Raw genomic sequence first — 18,321 nt, 5'->3', positions numbered from 1 at the left:
GCTCTTCAGCTCAAGGCGAGCGCTCTACCACTTGAGCTACAGCGCTACTTCCGGTTTTCTGGTGGTTTATTGGAGATAGGAGTCTCACGGTCTCTGCGGCCCGGCTGGCTTTAAACCGAGATCCTCAGATCTCAGCCTCCTGTGTAGCTAGGATTACAGGCGTGAGCCACCAGTGCCCGGCTTACCACTGAATTTTTTATACCTTTAAGATATGGAAACAAAACTTTTAAAATTTGTTTTTCCTTTTTCTGATGATTCTGTATTCTTTGCCATAAATGTGGTGCATTCACGTGCATATCCGTGGGAGGGTGGGTGGAAAGCACAGAACTCAAGGGAAAGGGGTAAAAAAAAATACAGCAGAGTAGCACACTAGACATTGATGAAAATGAACTATGCAACTCATAGGTAGAGATGGGAGGTAGGGAAAAGGAGAGAATGAAGGGAATGTACTTAATATCTGCTGCATGTAAATGTATGCCCTCTGCATATCACCTTAATAATAACAATAAAGTAAATTTGAAGGAAAAAAGAACTCTTAAGCTAGTAAAGGTACAACAGTTTTAAATAGTAAAAGGTATACATATATGCATACATATATAGAGACAAAGCATAAACTCTTAAAAGAAACATGCCAAGTCTAAGACCACAATTTAAAAAAAAGTACAATCACAATCACACACTCACACACACACACCCCTAGCAATAAAAAAATTGGAGATGAAAACCAATTCTGGGACACATACATATATACCTTACCATAGCAGGTGAAGGGATTATATGTGATAGGATAAGAGAAACCAAAATTGCTAGGACACATACCTTACTTTCTTTTTTCCCCTTTTTTCTTTTTCTTTGTCACTTGTGGGGCTTGAACTCTGGGCACTGTCCCTCAGCTCTTCAGCTCAAGGGAAGTGCTCTACCACTTGAGCCACAGCGCCACGCGAGGTTTATCTGGTGATTAATTGGAGATAAGAATCTCACGACTTTCCTTGCCCAGGCTGTCTTTGAACTACAACCCTCAGATCTCAGCCTCCTGAGTAGCTAGGAGTACAGAAGTGAGCCACCAGGTCTTGGCTCTTGCTCTCTTAAATATCATCAAGGACCTAAGGAGATATGCAGCTTTCATACTGCCCCAGTATGGGCAGGTGAAGATTAAATGCAAGAGACTTTGCCAGAGAACCACGCAGACATTCAGGTACAGAGAACAAAGAAAGGTTTATTGCTGGGAAAGGGGGCCGGCAAGACTCCTTCTTACAAGGGAGAAGTAAGAAGAAGCACTGACTATTGTCTGAGGTGACCTAGGAGGTTTAGGAGAGGCTAGAAGAGGCTAGGAGGCGGAGACCCTAGTGTGGATATGTGGTCCAGGGGCTTCATCATGGCGGACTAGGATTTATGGCTGCTATCCAAATAGTAGATAAGGGGTTCTGCAACTACCCAGACCTAAAGGTCACTCTCAGGGGCTCTTGTTGCTTTACATGGTGTAAGTTGCCTCAGAGAAGTACCATCTCAAGGTAAAGGGGGTTGGAAGTTGATTATTTACTGCCTTTACTACATGGGCCTAGTGTTGCCTAGGAAGGAAGCATGCTAAACTGTAGAGAAGGGAAGGAATGGACTAAGCTATGGGAAGGGAGCTTATTTCGCTAACAGCAAGATTATAGCTGGCTTGGGAAAATTAAAAAAATAGAAATTAGTCAATATTCAGAGGTGAGGAAGTTTAAAATAGCTGCTAATGGGTATGTTGAAAGAACAGAAGAGTCAACGTAAGGAGTCAAATTTGGGGATTTGGAGCCAGCCTGGGTTGGAAAGTCTTTGAGATGCTTATTTCCACTAAAGTAACCCAAGAAGCCAGAAATGGAGCTCAGGTAAAGTGGTAGCCTTGAGCAAAAGAAGCTCAGGAATAGTGCCCAGGTCCTGATTTCAAGCCCCAGGACAGACATACACACACACAAAAGAAAGTCAATAAAAAAAATTAAAGATTCATACAAATATGACCTCCATCTTGAATTGACTGTGATTGTGTGTGATATGAAAGTATTTTGAGTGAATGATCTCAATGACTAACATTCCTTGTAATAATGCAACATAATAATTTAATCAGAAACAGACATACCTTGCAGCTGGATAAGAAGACTCAACATTAAAAAATGTAATCACTCCTAATTAATCTATTAAACTGGATGGAAATATTACATGTGAATTAGACAGGGAGCATTCTGAAAAAGAAGAGAAATGAGATAGAACTCAATGGTATAAGAAAGCACAAATAATCAGAAAAGTATCAGTAGAAAGCAAAAAGAAATGTATTCAGTTATAGGTGTTAGTTTTCCATAAGTATGCTAGACCCTAAGGAGTCACAATAGTTCAAGTCATGGTGGATAACTTGAATGTTCATTGTATTAACACCACAGTGATAACTGAAATAATAAAAGTATCTAAAAAGTAGGGAGATGTATGATATTGATGTAACCACATTTTTAAAAGAAAAACACAAGACTCAAAAAAAACACAGAAAATGGTTGTACTTCAATACATAATTTTCATGCAACAAAAAAACAAAAGTAAAAAACAACACACATTTCATTTACAATTCATAACAAAATGATTACACAATCCCAAATAACCTCTTGGGACTAAGTAACAAAGATACTAATTACAAGGGAAATGAAACTAGAAAATAAAGTAACACAAAAGAGTAACAAGCAATATGAAGATAATTTAGCAAGACAAAGCACTATCTATGTACTATTCTGTCACCAGGAATTACGAATATACTGTTAACAACTCAGAAGTGGGAACTGATTAAATACCTAAAGAACTTAATCCTAGGGGCTGGGGACATGGCTTAGTGGTAGAGCATTTGGGCAGCACTGAATGAAGCCTTGTTCGAGTCCTCAGTACCACATAAAAAGAAAAGTCAGAAGTGGTGCTGTGGCTCAAGAGGTAAAGTGGTAGCCTTGAGGAAAAAAAGATCAGGTATAGTGCCCAGGCCCTGAGTTCAAGCCCCAAGATTTAAAAAAAAATTAATCTAACACCTATAAGAAAATTTATTTAACTCTAGATTTTTGCAAGTATGTTGCAAATAATGCTGTGAATTGAAAATAAATCACTTAAAAAGTAAAAATATAGTCGGCGACCAGAGGCTGGTTGCTCACACCTGTACCTCTAGCAACTCCAGAAGCACAGATTTAAGGTTCACAGTTCAAAGCCAACCTGGAGAGCCCTGGCAGGAAAGTCCGTCAGAATGTATCTCCAATTAGCCACTAAAAAGCTGGAAGTAGCCGGGCGACGGTGGCTCACGCCTGTAATCCTAGCTACTCAGGAGGCTCAGATCTGAGAATCGCGGTTCAAAGCCAGTCCAGGCAGGAAAGACCATGAGACTCCTATCTCCAATAAACCACTTGAAAACTGGAAGTGGCGCTGTAGCTCAAGTGGTAGAGCGCTCGCCTTGAGCTGAAGAGCTGAGGGACAGCACCCAGGCCCAGAGTTCAAGCCCCATGACCGACCAAAAAAAAAAAAGCTGGAAGTGAAAACCAGGCGCTAGTGGCTCACGCCTGTAATCCTAGCTATTCAGGAGGCTGAGATCCCAGCCCTGGGAAGCAAAGTCCGTGAGACTCTTATCTCCAATAAACCACTAGAAAACCGGAAGTGGCACAGTGACTCAAGCGGTACAGCGCTCATCTTGAGCTGAAGAGTGCAGGGACAGCGCTCAAGCCGACTTCAAGCCCCACAATCGACAAAAAAAAAAAGCTGGAAGTGGAGGTAGGGTAAAGCACCCAAGCACTGAGTTCAAGCCCCAGCCAGAGGACCAACACATACAAAAGACTAAAAAAAAAAATTATTTTAAAAATCTTTTAAGAACTACATAGTTAACAATGCCTAATTGAAAAATTCTGTCCTTCAACTCTTTCAAAAGATAATTATGGGGCTGGGAAGGTGGCTCAGTAGAGCGCTTGCCTTGCATGCCTGAGGCCCTGGGTTCGATTCCTCAGCACCACATAAGCAAAAAGAAAAAAGCCGCAAGTGGTGCTGTGGTTCAAGTGGTAGAGTGCTAGCCTTGAGCTGAAGAGCTGAGGGACAGTGCCCAGGTCCAGAATTCAGGCCCCACGACCACACCCAAAAAAAAAAGATAATTATGAAAATCAGTTTCAAATTCATTCAGCAATAATATTTATATAAATATATGCATTTTATCACTTCATACTTAAGGATGCACTGTTAATTCCACCAATTAAAGTCATCTGTGTACCAATGTCTCCATAAACCAGCTCTTGTGATTTAGTTCATCAACAATTATTACTAACAGTATTTCCTTCAAAGGTATCCTTTAGGTTTCCTTCCAAAATGGGCTTTCTGAATCCAGGGTTTCTGATCAGCAAGGACCGTCCTTTGCCACACATGTTTAGTGAGAACTCCCTGAGCATTATGAAAACCATTTTTTATTTTAGTGAAGCAATTAGTAGAAAAAATTGCATAAGATCCTTTCCAGTAATCACCTAAAGAGACAGAGTAAGGAAAATAGAAAAAAAGTCATCAACAATGAGTAAAATGTGCAATCTTTGTTCTATTATTTTTAAAATGCCTTTTGAAATTTTCTAACAATAAGTGTACTAGGTATTAGCCTTAAATTTACAATTTTACTGACTAATATTTACTATTGAATAATTTGTCCATTATTCTCACATTGCTCTTCTTCCACATCCTTCGTATATGCAGAGATTATATGTAGCATACATAAGTTCCCTTAACCAAAAGTTAAGCATTCGCATTCCAATAAAAAAAAAAAATAAAGGAGCCGGGCGCTGGTGGCTCACGCCTGTAATCCTAGCTACTCAGGAGGCTGAGATCTGAGGATCGTGGTTCAAAGCCAGCCTGGGCAGGAGAGTCCGTGAGACTCTTATCTCCAATAAACCACCAGAAAACCGGAAGTGGCGCTGTAGCTCAAGTGGTAGAGCGCTCGCCTTGAGCTGAAGAGCTGAGGGACAGCGCTCAGGCCCAGAGTTCAAGCCCCATGACCGACCAAAAAAAATAAATAAAGGGACTAACACATTTCATAAGAAACAGTAACTACATAAAAATGTAGAAACCTTAAAGACTGATATAACAAATTTATCATTATCATAATTATACTTATCATAATTGCAATTATCATAAATCATAATTCACTTATCTTAATTCCCAATACTGAATACATGCTAGAAAATACCAGAAATCCTGATTCTAGATTCTTTTGACATAACAAAATGATTATCTTAGCTGAGTGTTTATTGTCTCACTCTATATATGATACATATATAAAACTCTATGTATATAAACAATATATAACAAGGTATAATATACATTTAAAGAAATACATAAATATGCATAACACTAAAACAGGACAAGAAGCACAATCAAGTAAATGGGCACTCAATGGTCCTTACTATTATTGGAATATTCCAAAGTAATTTTGGTGAGGGAACACTTGAAGGAAAATATTTGAACAGATCATGAAACCATAGCAGGTCAATCTTAGGAATAACAATAATAATGACACATGTTTACTCATCTCCAAACAAGGAAAAAGAAATACTGTAAGATGAAATACATACCTCACAGAAGAAAGAGCAAATATAGCAGGTAAGTGGATCTCCATGTTGAATATCTTTAGAAATTTCTGTTGACAGTTAAAAACAATTCTTCCTTAATCAATCCTGTAGCTGAGTCAACATTACTACCTGTCATCACTCACTACTTTTAACTATCAAAACTCCTTTATGGTACTTGTATTTTTTATTTTGTATTAGGCATGCTAGCATATTTGATCATAAGTAATTTAATTAAATAAAAGATCATCCCATTTATCTACCTTTTACCTACTTTTTTTGTCGGTCATGGGGCTTGAACTCTGGGCCTGGGCACTGTCCCTCAGCTCTTCAGCTCAAAGCTAGCACTCTACACCACATGAGCCACAGCGCTACTTCTGGCTTTTTTTTCTCTGCTTATGTGGTGCTAAGGAATCAAACCGAGGGCCTCATGCATGCAAGACAAGCACTCTACCACTGAGACACCTTCCCAACCCTCTTACTTATTTTTGTAAACTGAATTTTCAAAAGGTTAATTCAGGGCAAGGGAAGTACCTCAGTGGTAAACATTTTTTTACTTTATTTGAGGCCCTTGGTACTACACCCAGAATGTTTAAAAAAAATCCATCACTTAATTCTTCAGTATGCTAGAAAGTTCCAAAGTGGCAAAGTCAATGTTTGCACCAGTGTTAAAATCTTCTTACTGATGTATTCAGTCAATGTATGACCTGAAATCAGCAACAGAATTTCTTTTTGGCCCAGGACCAGGACTTGAGCCCTGTTCTTGATACTTTTGCTCATTGGCTACCATTCTAACAACCAGCCATGCTTCCAACCCCCAGAAACTTCTTACCTATGGTTTATAGTGAAGACATGTAAATTATTAAGGTACTCAAAAGGAGTGTTCCTGATGACTTCACCAGCTGCCCCCAAGGCAGCTTCAAATATGGCTTTCTAATGGTCATCTAAAAAATACAATATAACAAGAGAAGGGTGTAAACCAAATACAAATAATTTCAGATATCCCTAGATTATTCAGGCATAATAATGGACCAACAAAATAATTAAACCACAAAATGTGACTTTGCTTATAACTGTTACATTTTTGGTTATTTTGTAATCTGGTTTTGAAAAACAGTATATATGGTGCAAAGGAAATGTATCCTGGGCCTCACAAATGCTAAACAAATGCAATATCAGTACATTTCCTGCCAGCCTGGGCAGGAAAGTCCATGAGACTCTTATTGCCAATGAACCACCAGAAAACAGGAGGTGGTGCTATGGCTCAAGTGGTAGAGCACTCACCATGAGCTGAAGAGCTGAGGGTCAGTGCCCAGGACCAGAGTTCAAGCCCCACAACCAACAAAAAATAAACATTTTCATAGCATTTTTAGCATACTAATATTTTAACTTAGTTTTACTAACCAATGTTTGCTCCTACCTGAAATTTCATTGTTCCTTTCTTTCTTGAAGTAATCAACACTGTTTTCTCCACTGTAAAATTTTGATGCAAAAGTTTCTATGTTGAATGGTCTTCACAAAATCACTCATCATACTGCTAGGAATATAAAGTTGGATAACACAACCAAATGTTCCCATGGTGTTGATAGGCAAGGATGTAAACAAGCACAAAGTGATTGTCTCTGTCACATTTCCTTGTTTAAGTGTTCATTTGTAAGTGCTTTTTATAAAAATTCAAATGCAGACAGAAGCAGTCTTTCTAATCTCATCTCTACATGAAGAATAAAAATCCATATAGTCTTCCAGACAATATTCTAGTCACATAAACCATTCATTCCTTCTACATTTTGTCATGTAACAATTCAAAAGTATGCATATGTTTTTCTTTCTACCACATTTTTTCAAAACTTCAAATAGAACTATGAAATGACCCATATTGCAGCAGTGATATTACATAACAATAAAAATGTCCTTACTCATAATACTTTGTAACTCATAACACTGTGGGTAGAAAAACTCAAGGAATATGCATACTTCTGTAATGGAAAGCTAATTCATTTACCCATTGAAAATTCTACAGAATGCACTTTAGTGTTGGAATATTTCAGTATGAATTACATTCATGAGCATACATACATAAATAAGCTGTAATCTCTATAGAATAAGCTTCTATTCAATGGTGAATATTTCAGTAATCTTCATGTTTTTATACCCCAAGTAACAAAATTTTCTTCTAAGCATATCTTTGAGATCTATAATCAGATCTATAACAGAAAATTTTCTACTTTAAATATCTGCAAGCTTAGAAACTGAACACTAATGCTGCAAAGTAGAGCATGCTACCAATCTCGGCTACTTGAGATACTTAGAAGGAAATCAACAGTATTTCCATGAAATACCACTCTGAACAATAGCTAGTGAACTAGATACCATCTCAACAAGCTATGTTTGGTGGCACACACCTAAAATCCCAGCTATGTGGAAGGCATATGTAGTAGGATTGTGGTAGACAAGAGTGCAAAAGGTAACTACAGCATTCTTAAGTAATAATGACTTTAGCAAGAGTTAATACAGCATAGCAAAAATAACAATGATTTTAGTGATCTAATTCTAAATCTTTCAGTAACTTCTTCCCCATAGCCTTCTTATTTCTAAATATAAAAATATATTTCATGCTTTTTGGTTTTTTGTTATTTTTCTTATGAAAAATTTAATCAAGTAGAATATCTAAACAAATCTCTCCCAAAAAATAAAACACCAAACCGTGACAGGGATAAGAAACCAATTATTAATCACTACTGTTTTGTAAAAAGCATTTGCAGGACTCATCGTAAGTATTTGTTTTGTGCCAGTCCTGGGCTTGAACTCAAGGCCTGGGTGCTGTCCCTGAACTTTTTTGCTCAAGGCTAGTGCTCTATCACTTGAGCTACAACCCCACTTCTGGCTTTTTGGTGATCAATTGGAGAGGCTGGCTTCAAACCACAATCCTCAGATCTAAGCCTCCTTATTTGCTATGATTACAGGTGTGAGCCACCAGAACCCATCCTTAACTATGACTTTTGACAATGGAAAGTTACAAATTTATACTTTAGGATTCTGTGCATTTGTAAAAACTAGATTTTTTTAAGTATCAGAAGTATTGGTTATTTACAAACTTGTCTTGAATGTTGTCATGCAGCCCAAGTATATATAGTATTAATTCAAAGAGGTAGAAAGAAGTTTTTCTTTAAAAATATTTCTTACAATGATTATAAAACTATATATAATGCTATATCATCAATAAAACTACCAAATCATGATTATGGCTTTAAATATACAATAAAATGCACACTAATCTATGGCTAAAATATAATCCTTTGCTTTGGGTGAGAATGCAAACTTGAAAACTTATACCTCTTAAAATTTCTGATTTTCCTGAAAATCCAATGAATGGATAAAATACATGTTTTCATAAACATACAACCTCATCTAATTCATACTAAGAAATCAAAGAAACAATAAAATCATAAAATTTCACAATGACTTCTTTATAAAATTATACTCTGTGAGACTCTGTACCATCTAGAAAAACTAGATGTCAAAATTAAACTTTTGTATTTGACTATTATTTACAAAGTTGTCTTGAATATTGTCATGCAACCAAGGGAACACATACAGCACTTTGTATTGTTCCAAGAGGTAGTACAAAATCTCATAATGTAATCATTTATATTTTAAAAGCTTACAGTAATGAGGACAAAAAAGAAGTATCTTGGAAAGTTGGAAATACATAATGGCCAAATGTCCAATAAATTTACCTGTCATTTTTGTTTAATCTTTTTGAATATACAATGCTTACTTGGGAAAATGGCCAACTATTCTATGGAAATGAGGTAAATGCTCATTGTATTGTGATTTCTCCTCTATCATCCAGGACATAAATTTTGTACAGCTTCATGAGCCTATTTATCAATGATTAGTAAGTGCCACCTTAATTGCAGAAGACAACAATATTAAAAATATATATTTACAAAATTTTACTTTGAGACACTTAAATTTACTAGATGTATAACTTTTAAAAATTAATTATCCCATTATTTACAAGGTTATATTAGTTTTTGCCAAGTAATGGATGAACACAAAATATGGCAATATAGAGACTCTTTAGACACATTAGAGACATTAAAGAAAATGAAATTTATCATGAGCATTAGTGTCTAGGAAGGAAATATAATTGCACATCTCTTACATACGTGCGTCTTTACAAAGATGTAAAGAGATTTACTTATAACTAAAACTGAAACAAAAATTATTATTTCTATTTTTGTGGGCCAGTCCTAAGGCTTGAACTCAGGGCATAGGTGCTGTCCCTGAACTTTTTGCTTAAGGCTAGTGCTCTACCACTTGAGCCACAGCTCCACTTCTAACTTTTCTAGCTGATTAATTGGAGATGAGAGTTTAATAGACTTTCTTTTTGGCTGGCTTCAAACCACAACTCTCAATTCTTAGCCTGCGAATTAGATGGGATAGCAGGCATGACCCACCAGCACTCGGTAACTCTATTTTAATAATATGAAAATATACATACAAATATCATTTAAGTTTAAAGATTGCGTTAATGAAATGTGCATTTTATCTTTCACAACAGCACCAATACAATAAAGTAACAACAAAGGTCTAATAAATAAAAAGGTAGCAGAGAAAAAATATTTGCTTTCAAACCTTCTGTTGGTAAGCAATCCAAATATATTTAAAAATGTGAGATGCAACTGAAAAATGTCTATAAATGTGTCTTAAGGATCACCAGTGAGCTCAATCTATTTATACTCTTAAAATCATGCTCAATGTTTCGACTGATTTAACAAGTGATGTTAAAATATGCATGGCCACCATCTCTACAAAACAGAAACAGAAATAAATCAAGAGGATTACCCATGGAGGACATGAGACTAAACATCATTTCTTTCCACATACCTATCCACCAAAAAGCACTTTACACATGTAAAAATATAAGCAAATGTTTGCACTAATATATGTAAATCAGCAGTTTCTCTTAAGGGGGGAGATAAAACATACAAATTGACTAAAGTGTCTAAAAATTCTACTCATTTCTGGTGCTTCTAAACATACAAAAGTTTCTTCACCATCTTAACAAAATAGAAAATTTCACACATATACAAAGATAGTATTTGTATAAATCTCATACTAGAAGATAAACTTTCCCACACATTTTAAATGAAAAAATTAATCATAGGGGTTAATACTTCTACACATAAAGGACATTTTACCTGTAGTATAATATTAAAATAGTGTGTGAAAAAAGTGTTTCTACAAATCTTGGAAGCTAGTTACATAAGAAACTCATGTATGATTCGTATAGCCATCATAGGCTCTACAGCTCTGCAAATCACTCAACAACTGAACACAGGTAGCATGTTTAATGATAAGACAGTCAAACTGGAGAAATATAAATTTACAGTTTTGAAAATATGAATGTTAGTGTTGTATATACTCTGATAAGTAACTTTACAAATCTTTCCACAACCAAAAATGAAGCAAATAAACAAAACCCACTCTTTAAACTGAACTCACTAAAATGCTTACTTCATGTTCAACCAATACTTTTATCCATAAAAATATATCTCCAAAAATATGACAATAGTCGCATGAGTGCTTCAATGACAGAATCCTTGCCTGTAAAATACATGATAGAAAACATTTGCAAATCCAAAGGATCTTCCAAAATGGAATTTATAAAAATATCATAATACACTCCATATCAGCCAAATAAGCACAGTCTAGAATTCTCAGTATATTAAATAAATGTTTCTGTTTGAATTATTCCTAAAATATAATAATCTGTATTCAAATATTATGACAGAAAATAATATTTACCTTCATCATTATATACCTAAGTAATCATAAAAGTCTTCAGCAACTCAAAAATTTTCTTATAAATTAATGCTAATATTTTATGTAAACATAGGATATGTTTCTGAGTGCATATAAATCTATATATTCAGGCTATGCAGATGAGGTCTTTATAAATCAAGGCCTAAAATTTAAAGCACTGCAATTATACATTATGCTTGTTTTATACGCACATAACAAAATTTCCCATAAGCTGCTCAATGGCTTACACAGAGATGCTCTAAAAAGTATTGGGGCTTGAACATCATTTTCACTGTGCTATGTTTTAAAATAAATAGTTCTATAATGAAAGTGTCCTAATAACCAAGCTCATGATCACAGGCTTGACATGCCACTGCTAACAGCCTCTAAACTGAAAGCATACTCAACAAAAATGATTCATTATTATTTGAAGTCAAATATCACTGACATTTGGAAATGTCTCTTACTAGTGCAAATTGATATCATAGAGATTTTTAGGTCCCATACAAAACTCTATTTGTATAAATACATCTGAAAGCCACAGGAAATCTCAACAAAATTTTCCAAGACATTTCCATGTTATCATATTAGTCACAATAACATTAACACTATTCCTCCATACAATATTTCCTATTACATAACATAAAAACTGAGACTACTGAAAACTAGAAAAACTAAATTTCCCACTCACTTCTTTTTACAAACTATACTGATCCATCTTAAAATTTATAGTTATTTGCAATTGTGTCTGCATATATAATAAATCTTTAACCTCAAAATCTTTAATCTCATATTTTCAGAAAAGTATAATATATATATTTTCATATAATATATCCATCATCATTAGATAATTTATGTGAAATAACTTGCAGAACCCTTGTGTGGCAATTCAATTTCCCAAAGGCAAATACAGTCAACCTTCACATTAGATAATATATGAAATATGTAAATCCTCAATAGCCTCACACTGAGTAAAATCATGTAAAACTATCTTTGTGAGACCAGTCTCTCAAGGTCCAGTATTCCAAATCTTCCCTGTTCTTTCTTTCTTAATGTTGCCTAATTCAGACCATGTTAGAAATTCTTCTGAGCCAATCCACAATATCGTAATTATGTAATTTAATCACCCATTGAATGCAAAATAGCCATCTATTCACAATATTCTCTCTCTTTTTTTTTTGCCAGTCATGGGCACTGTCCCTAATTTTCTTTTGCTCAAGGCTAGCATTCTACCACTTGAGCCAAATCACCACTTCCAGCTTTTTCTGTCTATGTGGTACTGAGGAATCGAACCCAGGGTTCCACGCATGCTAGGCGAGCACTCTTCCACTAAGCCACATTCTCAGCCCCAATAACACGTTTTGTCCATTATATAAGAAGAAAAATAATGATCACTCAATATTCAATGTTATTGTTCGTAATTATAGGTTTCCTATAATTTCACTATGGAAATCTTATTCCATGGAAATTTATCATAAAGATCTATGACAAATATACAATTATCACCCTTAAAAAGCCCATTCTATATTTAACAATTGCAAAAAGGACCCCAGGAAAAGAAACCCACAGCAATAATGTCAAGAAAGTATTTTTAATATGTGTGATTCCAGGCTTCTAATTGTTTCTATAATTATGCATTAAAATGTTTATTTCCTAATCCCATAACTATCCATTTCCACATTAAAAAATCAAAAGCAATTATATTTGGCTACTTCACCCATATCCTAACATAGAACTTTAAAAATATCTCCTTGTTTTCTACTACTCTGATCTACTCAAAAAGAAAACCAAAATTAAATTGCTTTCTATAATCTAAGACAAATTTCACTGAGCATAATTTTAGAAATTTCCTAGAAAACTATCTCTTATATTTTAGCAACCAGTTAAAAAAGTTAATAGTTGAATGTCCAATACCTATGCATTTGTTTTTTTACCAATAATGTTTCAAGAAACATTAAGACACTGAATATAAAATACAATTAAAATATCTATTTCATTTAAATTATTCTAAAATACAATGAAAAACTCACACATGTTCATTTTTCAATACTATTATGAAAACACTATTTCCTTAGATATTTAAGTATGTCAAGAAAAGTTACCAATATTTCAAGATTTATAGATGCTTTGCAACATTATGGTTTTCAGGGAAAATAAAATTATTTGTTGCATATTATTACAAATAATTACATATGTAAGAGAATTCATTTTAAATTTTACAAAGACAGGTATACAATTAAAAGCAAAAAAGGCTTTTTTCAAATCAAAACCTCATGCAATGAAACTTAAATATTTGAAAGGCATGATGAAGTTTAGGTCAGTATCAATCTATAGTTTCATGCTTTTTTTTGCTATTAAGTTTCTAAACGAATACCACAAGTGTTTTCCTTCTTCTTTATATCCACATTTATTTATACAATTCAGTTGTCCATTTGACTTTATGAAGATTAGATCAAATACTTCAAATCTTACATATTCGAAATAACTTTCAGTTCAGTAGGCAGTCTTTATGTACTTGCCATGTTATGTTTCAATTGCCATTTTTTGAGATAAATCTTCAGTGAAAGTAATTCTGATTCTAGAAGAACAGCAGAGAAATGAATAAAAAGAGGAGTAGTTGCCAGAACACCTTTCAGTAATAGCTCTGTATCAAGGGGTGCATACTGCTGCAGTACAGGTTTAAAACGGTTGAAAAATCTCCAAAAGAATTAGGAATTAAGTTGATGCCAAGTTAGTCATTTGAGATGTATTTCCAGCTTATCTTTGTTAGACTTACAAATCTACCTGAAATTATCCTGGCCAGTGATTTTTTTTTCTGTGAGGATGTAATTATTTTCCACAAGGATGAAATTGAAGTGATGCAACAAAACATGAATGCAGTCTTCAAAAGCGGGAGTTATCCAGTTTTTGTTCTTGCAGAAGATGCTCTAAATATTATCAGCTTACATCATTTTGGCTAACTTCGGGTTTGATTGTTGTTTGTTTGATTTGGGTGTTATAGAGTCTGAACTCAGAATTTCACAGTGCTAGGCATACACCTCACCACCTCACCCACATTCTTGAAACAAGTTCATTGCACATTTATGAAGAAAACCCAAGAAAGCTTATATTGTCTTCTCATTAATCTGCTGGAGAACTAAGTGAAAGAACCTCCTACATCTACAAGCAAGAGAATCAAGTTCAAAGTTTATAAAGTCATTTTAGATGACAAAGCCTTCAGCTGGAGAAGCAGGCTGTAACAGTAAGATGGAGTTTTCAGTGAGTAAGAAGAGTCTCTCATACATTAAGTTTCTAAAGAAACTCCAAATCCATCTTTTTAGGCTCCATTTTAGTCCAGATCTGAAAAATACCTTCCTGCTTTCAGGCTAGTATCATCTTCCTACATCTTTGGAATTGACAGTGAAATAAAATATAGTCCTTTAAAAGGTATTTTGAATATAACCAAGAAGATATGTATCACTATTTACTAGATACCCTTTTGTTGAATTATGCTTTCCCATTCTTAGACATAATTTCTGAATCTTTTTCTATTACACTGAGTTAAATGAATAATAGATAATACAGTGAATAATATATTTTCAATCCCCAACAAGATGTATCTTGCTCTTTTGCCCAACAAGAAGTAAACTTTGCCTTACACTATCCAATAACAACACTCTTGCTTCTAAGATTTTCACTAAGGCATAGTTCAAATGAATCAATTTTAACATGGAAGACATTTTCTCCATTGAGCTTGCCTGAAGCAGACAGGAGTAGCCAACAACACAGTATTTGAAGTGGTGTGACCTTTTCTTTCTACCAAAACTCAAAAGAAACTGATCAGAAGAGTACAGGTACATTTTTAATTGATGAAAGAGAAAACTTTGAAGTAAAACTATTTCACCCAGTCTATGTTTCTAGGCACATAGAAAAATAAAATGGGCCAACAACTAATGCCTTAAGAACGAAAAATAACTGGTAAATGGCAAACCTGTACTTCACTTCTGGCAATTCCTTGTACCTACTGTTCACTCATATTAATTTTATCAATTTGGATAATATATATTAAAGAATAAGGGTAATCCATCAATCACACACTAATGCCAATTTTATGCTATCTATTGGAGGCAGAGCACTAAATGGATGTCAATGAAGTTTTTAATCCTTTACTAATTGTATGCTCCCCATACAGGAAGAGTATCAAAAAATTCTGTTATCAAAATATTTGGAAATTTAAAAATTTAAGTTTTGTCATATAATTATCTTAAATGAAACCATTATTTTAAAAAAGGATTTTATAAATGTAATGGTGTGATTTCAACAATGGATCATGAACTAATTTGTCATGACATCAGTTTGTGCCATAATTATTTGGGTAAATAAAACATAGTATATTTAAACTGAACCCAGTGCCTAGGCAAGCTCATTAGACATTGGTACATTATACTTCACCCTCAGGAAAAATTACAAGCTGCTGCTTGTGACTTTATTCTATTCACTTCAAGTCAAAAACATAAGTTTCCTTATTTGATGCTTTGGCTTCTTTATCAAATGTTGTATTAAAGGTAATAATTAACTTGATCTGAACATATTAATATTCTTCATCATTTCTATAGCCAGACAATTACTAATTATAATGGCTAATTTTACAAAAATTCTATAGAACAGTCTTACAATGATAAATGTATTACCATAGAGAATTACCTTTAGAAACTCAAATATTCATAGCCAACTGAAATTAATAAAGTACATTAAATCCATACCCATGCTTCTTATGTTTAGAGCAACAATATTCAAAATAGCCAGGATCAACTGAGATGTTGAGGGACAGTTTGAAGGATAAAGAAAACGTGTATGCAATAATATAATGCATAAACATAAACCTCAATCATTTGTGGCAACATAGCGGGAGCCAGTGCATACTTTGTTAAATACAAGCTGGGCACAGTGACTCAAGCTTAGTTTCTTGGCATATAGAGATCAGAGAGTCATAGTTGAGACCAGTCTGGGCATAAAATTTTATGAGATGCTACCTCAATCAATGGCTGAGAGCTGTAGCAAATATCTGTTATCCTAGATATGAGGTAAGTACAATGGCTGGTTGTAGTGGTGTATACCTGTCTTCCAAAATATTGATATTATAAATGTTAAGACAAAGAAATGTTATTGTACTAATTGTACAAAGAAATGCTGATGTACTAAATATACATGTAATTACTTATATATGTATCAAGTTAATCATAAATTACATCATAAGTATATAAAACATACTAACAGAAATGTTAATAGAAAAATTATTTTTTGGTGCCAGTCCTAGAGCTTTTGCTCAAGGGAAATGCTCTACCACTTGAGCCACAACTCTCCTTCTGACTTTTTGTAGTCAACTGAAGAGTCTCACACTTTCATGCCTGGGCTGGCTTTCAACCACAATCCTCACATCTCAGTCTCCTGAGTAAATAGTATTGCAAGTATGGAGTTACCAGCACCCAACTGTTAGTGGAAAAAATTTAAAGATAACATTATAATAGATGAATTACATAAATAAATATAGGTACATAGTGTGTTTAAATACATTTTTTTCTTGGGCATGTATTGATTTTTGAAATCTTTATCTTTTTTAACCTAAAGTAAGTTTTATTAAAATTGTGTTTGAATTTAGTCAAATTTAGTAGAATTTTAATTGGGAATTGGTAGTATATTATTAGGAAAATAATAATGCCTGAATTTAGTCAAATTTAGTTGAATTTGAATCCTGAATATAGCAGATTTATTATTGGTTAAATGATAATAAATAAGCCTTTTCCTTCATGAATAAGGGAACTTTCAATATTCACTGGTCATATTCATATTTATAAGTACGGTACAGGAAGGCATTTCATTATGTTATCCATACCTATACAAATCAAGTTACATACTATCACTTTCTTAAAATGAATGCTTCCTGATGAATATAAGCACCTCTTATTCTATAAGTCATCTACACAGGAACAAGAGCATCTGCCAATTTGAAAATCAACTTTCCATACCTATATGGCAAAACAAATGTAACAATATCCAAGGGATACTTTTCCCATCCCCTTTCCTTGCAAAACCGTTTACCCATATATAGGACTGAGTTTACTGAAGAAGAATGCTAACTTTATACTGATTCTTGTTTCTGTAAAAACTCAGGCTTTTTTTAATTCCCTGTAGTTCATACATAATAAGATGAAACCAGTTGTAGTGCTAGGGATTTGCAGGGCTAGGGATAGAATAAAGGATTTGGACCTGCCTAAGTGGAACCATTTCTATTTTTTTATACCTGAAAAAGCCAGTTTCCTAAGATTAACAAAAGCTGCAGCTGGGATGATAGATGCACAGTGACTTCTATACTCCACTACCCCCAGCTCACTCGGCTGCAGACAATGCTGCCCTGGGATGCACCAAGGGAAGAGATCAGAGCCTGAGATTGGGAATTGCTCTTATCATCCCAGATGACCCCTACACTATTTAGATTTGCTCACACAATCCCCAGGCCATAGCATTGCCTAATTCCATTGCTGCTTCTGTGGCTTACCTAGGCATAGCTAATTTTACTACGGCTTCCTGTGCACCCAGTAGACTTGTCGTCATCACAGTAGTCACTACTCCAGAGACTTGATCCAGCCCTGATGCATCCAGGGAAATCATCTAGCTTCTCAAAGGTTGTCACACACACAAACACCATTTAAATATTGCAGTAGAACAAGGCACCCAGCTGTTCCAGATAACAGCTCCAAATCTACACTGTCACAGTCCTACTAAGAAGCCACCTCAAGTTCACATGACCTGACCCTTCTATTTATATAAGTAGTAGTCCCCCCACCTTTATCAGGCCATGCAATTTCTGCCTACTAAGGCCTAATTCAAATGGTCTTATATAAGAATGAGACCTGGCAGAATATAATAACAAGCCATCCAGGTTATTCAG

At 34.6% G+C, this 18,321-nt stretch overlaps 1 long non-coding RNA gene across 1 annotated transcript in view; it reads right to left on the bottom strand.

Annotated features, from left to right (window-relative positions):
- The window catches only part of LOC105982548, a 35,439-nt gene that overhangs the window by 6,485 nt on the left and 10,633 nt on the right, over nt 1–18,321 (bottom strand). Inside the window, exons 2-6 of the long non-coding RNA XR_001174903.1 lie at nt 7,003–7,119; nt 6,415–6,526; nt 5,589–5,653; nt 4,202–4,493; nt 2,111–2,213 (exon numbers count right to left, since the gene is read on the bottom strand). This is a non-coding gene — a long non-coding RNA (uncharacterized LOC105982548). The remainder of the gene's footprint in view (nt 1–2,110; nt 2,214–4,201; nt 4,494–5,588; nt 5,654–6,414; nt 6,527–7,002; nt 7,120–18,321) is intronic.

This window comes from Dipodomys ordii, unplaced genomic scaffold (assembly GCF_000151885.1).
Source record: "Dipodomys ordii isolate 6190 unplaced genomic scaffold, Dord_2.0 Scaffold15, whole genome shotgun sequence".
NCBI lineage: Eukaryota > Metazoa > Chordata > Mammalia > Rodentia > Heteromyidae > Dipodomys > Dipodomys ordii.
Note: the sequence above shows the minus strand (reverse complement) of the source record. Positions and strands in the feature narration are given on the sequence as shown.